The following is a 9233-nucleotide window of genomic DNA, read 5'->3' as shown; positions in this document are numbered from 1 at the left end:
CCAATATTTCTTTGGCCTTCCTCTACCTCTCCTAAAACCATCCATAGCCAACCTCTCACACCTCCGCACCGGGGGATCTATGTCTCTCCTCTTCACCTGCCCTAACCATCTCAGCCTCGCTTCCCGCATCTTGTCCTCCACCAATGCCACTCCCACCTTGTCCCGGATGCCCTCATTCCTGATCCTATCTCTCCTAGTGTGCCCACAATCCATCGCAGCATTCTCATTTCCGCGACTTTCATCTTTTGCACGTGAGAGTTCTTGACTGGCCAACACTCTGCCCCGTACAACAGAGTCAGCCTAACCACCACTTTGTAGAACTTGCCCTTAAGTTTTGAAGAGTGGTGGGTGGGTCAGTGTGGGTTGTGCGGGGCGGGGGAGGGGGGGTGATGTAGAAAACAGAAAAGAAACCTCTTAGTTTTTTAAAAAGAAATTAATTTTTTTGGAGGGTGGTGGGGTCGCAACGGGGGGTGTAGAAGACCAAGAAAAAAAATTAAAAACTTTTTTAAAAAAGAAAACGTTTGGAGGGGGTTGGGTGCGGGGGTGGGGTGGTAGGAGTGATTTGAGTTTGGTGGCGTGGGTAGTTGCGGGATGGGTTGGGTGGTGGTGGGGTGATTGGTGTAATTTCACTTATGGGACTTGGTTTCCGTACTTTTATTAGGGAAGTCATTTTCCTCAACTTTAAGCAATTGTTTTACTAAAGAACATATTTTCAAAATTGTTGACCAAACAAACATGAGAAAATTGGAATCCTCCATAAGGTACAAACCCTTAACCTTCACTAGAGTTAGTAAAAAGACATGCAGAGTTAACTCACAATCGACATGAAAAGAGTACGGATAAAATGAAGTGGGTTGAGGATCATGAGGTCTCAGGTTCAAATTACAATAAAGACAAAAATACTAGGTGATTTCTTCTCATTTGTACTAGCCTTGGTGCGGTACATGTTGCTTGTCGGAGGTGACAAGTATCCGGGTGAAATTAGTCTAAGTGCGCGCAAATGACCCAAACACCACGGTTATAAAAAAAAATCCTTTCATATTGTCTTCTTTATCCCCTCCCGCTTTTTTGCTTTGCTAAATTCTTGAGGTTCCCAAATATAAGGAACTATTGAATTCTTCCACTAGCACCATTTAACCCAACTCCAATAAATTCCATGAATATAAACGGACAAGGGCCAAATATACCCCTCGTTATACTTTGGGTCCAAATATATCCCTACCGTTATACTATTGGTTCAAATATACCCCTCATCTGTTAATTTTGTCCAAGGTGGACATCTAATCATACGTGACACTGACATTTGATGAGGTGGATGCCACGTGGCATGCCACCTCATCGCCCCTAACCCATTTTACTCCTTCCCTCTATTTATTCTTCCACCACTAAAATTTTCTTCCTCTCCGCCACCATTATCGCCACTATAACCATCTCTATATCTAAAAGAAACGAGTTCGTACAACTAAGACAAAGGAAAATTTAGTGCTACTTAAGATATCCACTATGAACAAGCTTTAACCCATACCCCTCAATCATAATTGCAAGATATTAATGAGTTCAAATTTAGTTTCTATTGAATCCATACTTTTAAGAATTTGAATTTAGAATTTAATTGTATCAAAAAATTACTTTATTAGATTTAACTGGATCTAATCAATAAGGCTGCATCCATCCTCCGCTGAATGTAAACAGAACAGGAAAAAACATGAATGCACAGAACTTCCGTTTTTTCATTTCCTCTAGTTTCCTTTTTATTTTGGTCCATACTTTCCCATCGGTGTGCCTTCATCGGCTGTTGTTTTCTCCTCTATCCATTCCTATATCTTGATAAAATTTCATAAACGTGGTCCTTAACCAAAATCCGATAAAACTTCTATAAAAACAGTTCACAATGTTTAGCTAAGCTATTCGCAATAGCAAGTAAATGTTACTAGGCTTACAAGTTTCATCTTTCAAGTTAAGATAAATAAATAGAGGTGGTCATGGTGACGGCCGGCGGTAATGTTGATTGAGGGGAAGAGAGAATTTTAGTGGTGAAAGAATAAATAGATGAGAGGGGTAATGTCACACCCTAACAATGGTAGGGCATGACGGGCACCCGACTCTCATCAGAGTCGAGCGAACCCTCAGACATTCGCTCCATCAAAACCTGTCATTTCAAAAACTTTTAAGAACATAAAACTTTTCCAAATAGAAATCATTATCTTTCTAACGATTATGAAAACTTCCAATCCAATAAGTACTTTAAACCAATTGAAATCATCTAAAATACATACTCTTTTAAAATCCACAAATGACATCACTTTGTCGACATCTCGACAAACATACCACAGGACACTGTCTGCAGAAGTCTCTAAGAAGTAAACTGAACATTATGAGTCAGGACAGGGCCCCTGACATACCCATAATCATACATATCTATACATAACTCAGCACAGCTCTAGAATGAGGTGGAACTTGCCAATATTAGCTGACGTTCACGCATCCTAGCTGTACACTTAACCTGCCAAACAATCTGGGGCTGCGGGCATGAACGCAGCGTCCCCAGGCAAAAGGATGTCAGTACGGACAATGTACTGAGTATGTAAGGTGGTAACAAATCATAATCATAATTTCACTTAGGAGAGAAGAAATCACAATCTAACTCAATACCTGCATCCTTCGCTGGAAGAAACATAAATGTGCACACGAAGTCTCAAAACAATCTTTAAGTAAATAAAGCAACCCAACACACATGCCGCTTCCGACATGTTAACAGAATAGTCCCTTCGGACAGCCGCTTCCGGCAAGTATCACAATAGTCCCTTCGGACGGTCGCTTCCGGCTAGTATCACAATAGTCCCTTCGGACGGCCTCTTCCAGCTTAGCTAGGGTGGCCCCTTTCGGCCGCCGCTTTCGGCTTAATATCACCATCATATCAACACAAACCCAATCCACAAATATCAATTTCAATTCAAAGCATAAGTAACTAATCAATTCATCACCAGTTATTAGCCTTAGTCTTTCATAAGAGGTTATCAAATTTGTATCTCACTAGACTTAAGAGGACATACTTCCAGGTTTGAGGGTAGAAATGTTATGAAATTCTTACTACTTATATTCTACTCAATTTCATTTTATTGCCCTACCCAAAGATTAAATGATCATATCAATACAAAGGGATGATACTATGGAATGTAAACAGAAATCGTAAATGAAATGAAGTAGTAAAATCTCCCCCCCCCCCGTCGGAGTGGTTTTGAAAATCAAACTTTATGTTTCCTTTAGTATAAAGCTCATTTCCTCGAAATCATTAGTAAAACCATATACACAACTCAACTTGGCACCTTATGGGTGTTTCCTTCGGAACATAATAGGAGTACGATATCAATAAGCCATCACAAGAAACATTTAGACCTTACTCGTCTAAGAATGGAATCATATGGAGTACATATAGAACGAATAACAAGAATCATGCCAAAGGAAGAAAGGTTTGCCTTACATACCTTGTCGCTTACGTGATTAGCTTAACTTATGCTTCCAAACACTGGCCAATCTACAATCCAGGTAAAGGAAACCGTAGACAACTTGAAAAAGGTTCATATACTTCTCTAAGCTCGCAATTAACTTCCGTAAATTCGGGCAGCATTTTCCCTGTAATCTTCACTTCCCTCTAATTTCAATTCAATTTAACAACACAATCAGCAACCAACAACAACAACAACCATCTCATATAAGCCTTTTTAAACTCAAAGCATCAACTCCCAAAGATATACCCCAAAATAGCCAGTATATGCTTTGTATATGATATCTTCATACACTTTATTCTCCCAAATTCAAGAACAACAACTTATCAACAACATCAACAACAATATCAACAATCCTTTTATATCAATACCCAGCTAATTCTATCCATTTAATCATACCAAAACAGCCCCCAAGTTATTTGAGATCCAAAAATGATAGCCGAAGTTTCAACGTCATTTTCTCTATTCTAACCCGTCAAATCTATCAATGATCATGGTAAGAACATCATTAACATCTTAAACATACCTTCGATGATCAGCCACCACGAAACCAACATCCCCCAATGTTACACCTCGGAAATTTTTCCGTTAGCATGTGCAAAATAGGCTAATAAGGATAAAATGTGTGTGTGGCATTTCGAAGGCAAGTAATAAGGTCCCATAGATTGGTATCGAGGAGTTGAACAACTTTTAAGAAGGTTCCATAAGGATCGGAAATGAAACAAAGTAAAGAAAATAAGATTCAGTGAACTGGGAGTATACGGTCCATTATACGGACCGTAAAAGTGTTTTACGGTCCATTATACGGACCGCAGAAGCGTCACAGAAGAGACTGACTGAAGGGTGAGTTTTACGGTGTACTATACGGACCGTATAACGGTTTGACGGTCCGTAAAATGAATCGTCAAAGTGTCACAGAATGAGGTTGAGAGAAGGTCAGTTTTACGGTGAATTATACGGACCGTATAACGATTATACAGCCCGTCAAATGGATCGTCAAATGGTCACAGAGAGGGGCGATCACTGAGTCCATTTTACGGTCAGTTATACGGACCGTATAACGAACCGTATAATGACATCGGGACTGAAGTGTGTTTTATAAAAATATGATCCAAAGTTTCATTTTTCATTTCCCATTTTCTCCTACACGATCCTCTCTCTCTCTAGAACCTCCCACACACTTCTAAACCAAGAATTCAAGTAAGAATCAAGATCAATAACAACCAAATTAGAGGAATTAAGAGTGTGGAACTCCTCATTGTTCATTTAAGCCAAGAAATTCCCTAGATGGTGGAACTAGGGTTTTGTGAAAGTGAAGTATTTCAACTCAAGGTTTGTTCAATCACCATCCAAGGTATGTTTCATGACTTTATCAAGTTATTTAAGTGTTAGAAGACTAAGGAAAGCTTGAATTGTAGAAAGACATGGAAAATGGGTCTTAAAAGGGCGAATAGTGCCACTAGTGAATAATGATGGAATTAAATCATGGAAGTTGAGGTGTTATAGTTATGAATATGCTAGAAATGCTGCTTTTATCATGAAATAAGTATTAAAGGTGCGGAAACACGATAATAAGCTATATGGATAAATATGGGGAAAATTGGAGGAAATTGGTGGAATGTGATGAGGGCATGTAAATGATGTTTGTTGATTGTGATATTGTGGTGAATGTTGGATGTTGATATAGAACATGGGAAAAGTAGCATAAACAAAGGAAGTGCCGCCCAATTTTCTTTAGAAATAGCGACGCGTTCTTATAGTCCATCAACTAATGATAATTCGAATTCCCTTATGAAGGTAACGACACGATATTTGTCACGACCCAACCCCGTAGGCCGTGACTAGTGTCCGTGCTGGACACCCAAACGTACCCAATAATCCAAACCAGCAGACTAACAGATTATATAAATATAAAAGTCAGTCGACATTACTAGTGTCATAGAGGAACATATATAACACATGGAAGCCGATAAGGCTATCACAAATCATAGCAACCCAAAACATATACAGAACCCACATGTATGTCTACAGACCTCTACAGAACATAACAGAAACATAAGACAGGACAGGGCCCCGTCGTACCCATGAATAGCGTACATATATCCAACAGCAGCAGACTGTACCAGAGTATAGGCTCTGGACAAAAGAGCGCTCCAGAATAGCAGAATAGGTGTCCTAGGCAGGTGGGTCAGCAAATCTGTAGTCTGTACCTGCGCGGCATGAAAACGCAGCCCCCGAAGAAAGGGGGTCAGTACGAAATATGTACTGAGTATGTAAAGCATGGAACGTAGTAAACAAAGTCATAATCGGAACAGGAGGTACAGAAAAATGAACGGAATATCCAGATTAGCAAAATGCTGATCATAAAGCATAAATAGTACTTACAGGAAACGTATGTCATACCTGGTCCCATTACGGAACAAAATCATAACCGGAACAGAACGTACAGAAATGTGAGTGAGATGTCCAGAGTATCAAATGCATATTTTCAAAACATGAAGAGTATGTACAAAAACATATGCCATATCATATCCGGCCCCTGCCAAGGGACTCGGCAGACAGAACGTGGTCACCCCCCGACACTGGTGCCACAACACATAAGGATCAGAAAAGGGGAATAACCCCGTAACATAGCATATCATATCAGATGGCCATATCAGATCATATCAGAACAAGCGTACATGGCACAACATACTCCACAAACCCATGTACGCGTATACCTGCCCCCTCACATCGAGGCACGGCGAACAATGCAAAGGATCACGCTTGACAACATATCCTGGCCCGGGCTCAGTGGGGGAAACATTGAGGCATCCACGAACGGAGTAGTGAGAAACTAAATGCACTAAAAATACCATAAATATATTTCCAGAGACTCAATAAGGCATATCGAATGTCAAATCAAATCAATGAAATCGGACGGAAACATAGTAAGTAAATTTAGATGTCATAACGGGTTACGGAGGCATAATCTATCCGAGATCGTTTTCAAGATTCAAAACAATTTATAAGACTTAATGAAATATTTAAAATAGTTTTTATTTAGTAGATAAAGGAGTAGTTAGAGTATCTCTAACGAAAACGCTCGAAGACAAGTCATAGACACATAAAGGGTAAAATTGGAAATAGTGGGCCCACCTCGGAACCAATGAAGCGGTGGGCTCAAATTACGTATTTTTAAGCTTATGGGGTCACCTACAAAGGTTCTAGGACATTCCATAACTTCCTAAGCAATTTGGGAAAAAATTTCATAATTTTTCATCAAAGCATACTTAAGGAATTCAATTCTATTGAATGAAAAAAAGACGATTTCAAACGCGGATTCCGATGGACAGAATATTCCCCGAGGCGTAAATCCAAGCCTAGTACATCTAGGACATGCCAAGAGAAGAATCGGGATAGCTTTACATACCTTTCTTGCCCTTTACGCTTGCCAAAACTCAAATCCCGTTTCGTCCAAAACCTACAAATGGTCACATTTACCAATTTACTATTCATAAGACTTAAAATTTCAACCTTAACCAATTCTTGTCTATAAAAATTTGAGCAGCATCTCCCCTATATATATATCATCCCCGAGGTTAAAACTCGGCTAAAACAACAACAACCATACTAACAACAATATATACAACATCAATAATCGACTAGGAACGCATTCTAGCGTAAATAGTCTTATTTTCCAAATAATGCGACAATTCCAAATCCAACTTTGCACTTACAACCCGATATCAATATTTTCATATTCACATACTAATATAAGACCATTCAAACATAAACCAAAAGTATTCCAAGCTATATATTCAATATTCAACAATTCCATCAACTTCCATATTCAATCCAAAATTCTTATATATGCAACAAAACCATTCCAACACATTTTCTACTTACTAATTCATCTCCAACAACAATCTACCACACGGCCAACATGGCTTCTTTCCAATTTCATCCAATTTTCATTCAACTTGCTCGATCTCGAAATATTCCGAAACCCTCCATACATGATATTTATCACTTATTATACATGATAATGACCATATTCTTGTGTTTTAAAATACTCTTTCCCGATGACGACTTACAAGATCATAATCATCCATTATTTAAACAATATACTTAATAATGCCTCATTCCTCATACTCCAAAGTTGTTTTAACTAGTCGTAACTCGACATTCTTACATTCAAATTTAACAGTGTTTCTTCGAAGTACGGGGTGTAACAATATTGAAGAAGAGCAAGTGAACGATATTTAGCTAAGCAAACAAGGTATGTTAAGGCTTGTCCCTTTCTTTCAAAGGCATGATTCCTAAGTTGCGAATTCATAAATGCTTCCATGACTTCCTTAATTTCAAAAGTTAGAAGTTTATGATTCCAAAGCATGATTCCTTCCTTGATAACCCGTAAATGTTTTCCAAATGCCTGCATCGTTCCAAAGCGAAGGTTTACGAGTTTGTAAGCTCTTATGAGAACAATAATGGACATATTTTTTTTATCATGATTACAATGATGCCAAAGATGAGAATATTTTCCTATGATGACTACGATGAGACGGTTTCATGTTTAAAGGTTCCAAGTTGTGAATTCAATGACGATGTAAGAATATTGAGCTATTTCTTGACTTCTCAATTTTATTCATGGATGACTACTATATTTCCTTTAAGATTTCCAAAAGTATACAGAATGACTTCTTACAAGATTATGACCCTACTCTCTGTTCTCTTTATATTAGCTTTCGTTGATATTCTCGCCTTATGATGATTGTCCCTTCAAGGCGACACATGACGATCATGATTAATCCATAATATAAGCGGAGGTGTTCGACCTTACGTCACTCCGGCAGGAACATAACTTTCCTTGAGCCCTCATGCATGCTACGTATATTATGTATATATATGTATATGATATGAAAATGTTTTCAGGGGAAGTGGGGAAAGGTGAGGCGCTATAGACGCATAGCCACCTGTACAGCTGGCATATCATGATTCCATCCCGGACGCGGGGTGCCCGGACGCGGGGTATATGGGTGATGGATCGGGCCGTACGTTCCTCGGCACTAACATACTATATTATTTATGGATCGGGCCGTACGTTCCTCGGCACTAACAGATATATATATATATATATATATATATATATGTGATGATACATGGATCGGGCTGCACGTTCCGCAGCAATATATGATATGATGATGGATATGAAGTAAGTCAGCATGTGCTATTTCCTCTATACGAGACAGTCACATACAGTTGATCCTTATTGATGTTTCCTTTATCTCATTGATGTATTCCATTGTTATGCCTTACATACTCAGTACAATATTCGTACTGACGTCCGTTTTCTTTGGACGCTGTGTTCATGCCCACAGGTAGACAGAGAGGCGGCGCAGACTTATAGGAGCTATCAACAGATTTACAGGGGCACTCCACTATTTCGGAGGTGCCCGTCGGGCTATGCTTTTGTATATATTTGTAAATGTCTAGTTCTCCAGTAGAGGCTCGTAGATACGTAGTGTGGGCTATGGGGTCTCCCAAAGTTATATACATATACGTGCATATTATTTTGATAGCTTATGTTTATGAAAGCATTTATGTTTCAAGCGAAAGATGATTTCTTTATGATTTGAATATAAATTGATTAAAAGAGCATTAAATTAGTAGAATAAGTCATATAGCGAGCGGTGCTCGGTGGTTAGCCCCGGGTACCCGTCGCGGCCCCTAGCTGGGTCCTGACAA

At 39.1% G+C, this 9233-nt stretch overlaps 1 long non-coding RNA gene across 1 annotated transcript; it reads right to left on the bottom strand.

Annotated features, from left to right (window-relative positions):
- Window positions 1–5406: 5406 nt before the first annotated feature.
- LOC132605013 (uncharacterized) lies at window positions 5407–6970 on the bottom strand. Its single transcript, XR_009568967.1, has 2 exons — window positions 6919–6970; window positions 5407–5716 (listed from the first exon to the last, which is right to left on the bottom strand). It is a non-coding gene; the product is annotated as an uncharacterized LOC132605013 (long non-coding RNA).
- Window positions 6971–9233: the final 2263 nt, after the last annotated feature.

Source organism: Lycium barbarum, chromosome 8 (genome assembly GCF_019175385.1).
Source record: "Lycium barbarum isolate Lr01 chromosome 8, ASM1917538v2, whole genome shotgun sequence".
Taxonomy (NCBI): domain Eukaryota; kingdom Viridiplantae; phylum Streptophyta; class Magnoliopsida; order Solanales; family Solanaceae; genus Lycium; species Lycium barbarum.
This window is presented reverse-complemented; position numbering and strand designations above follow the sequence as displayed.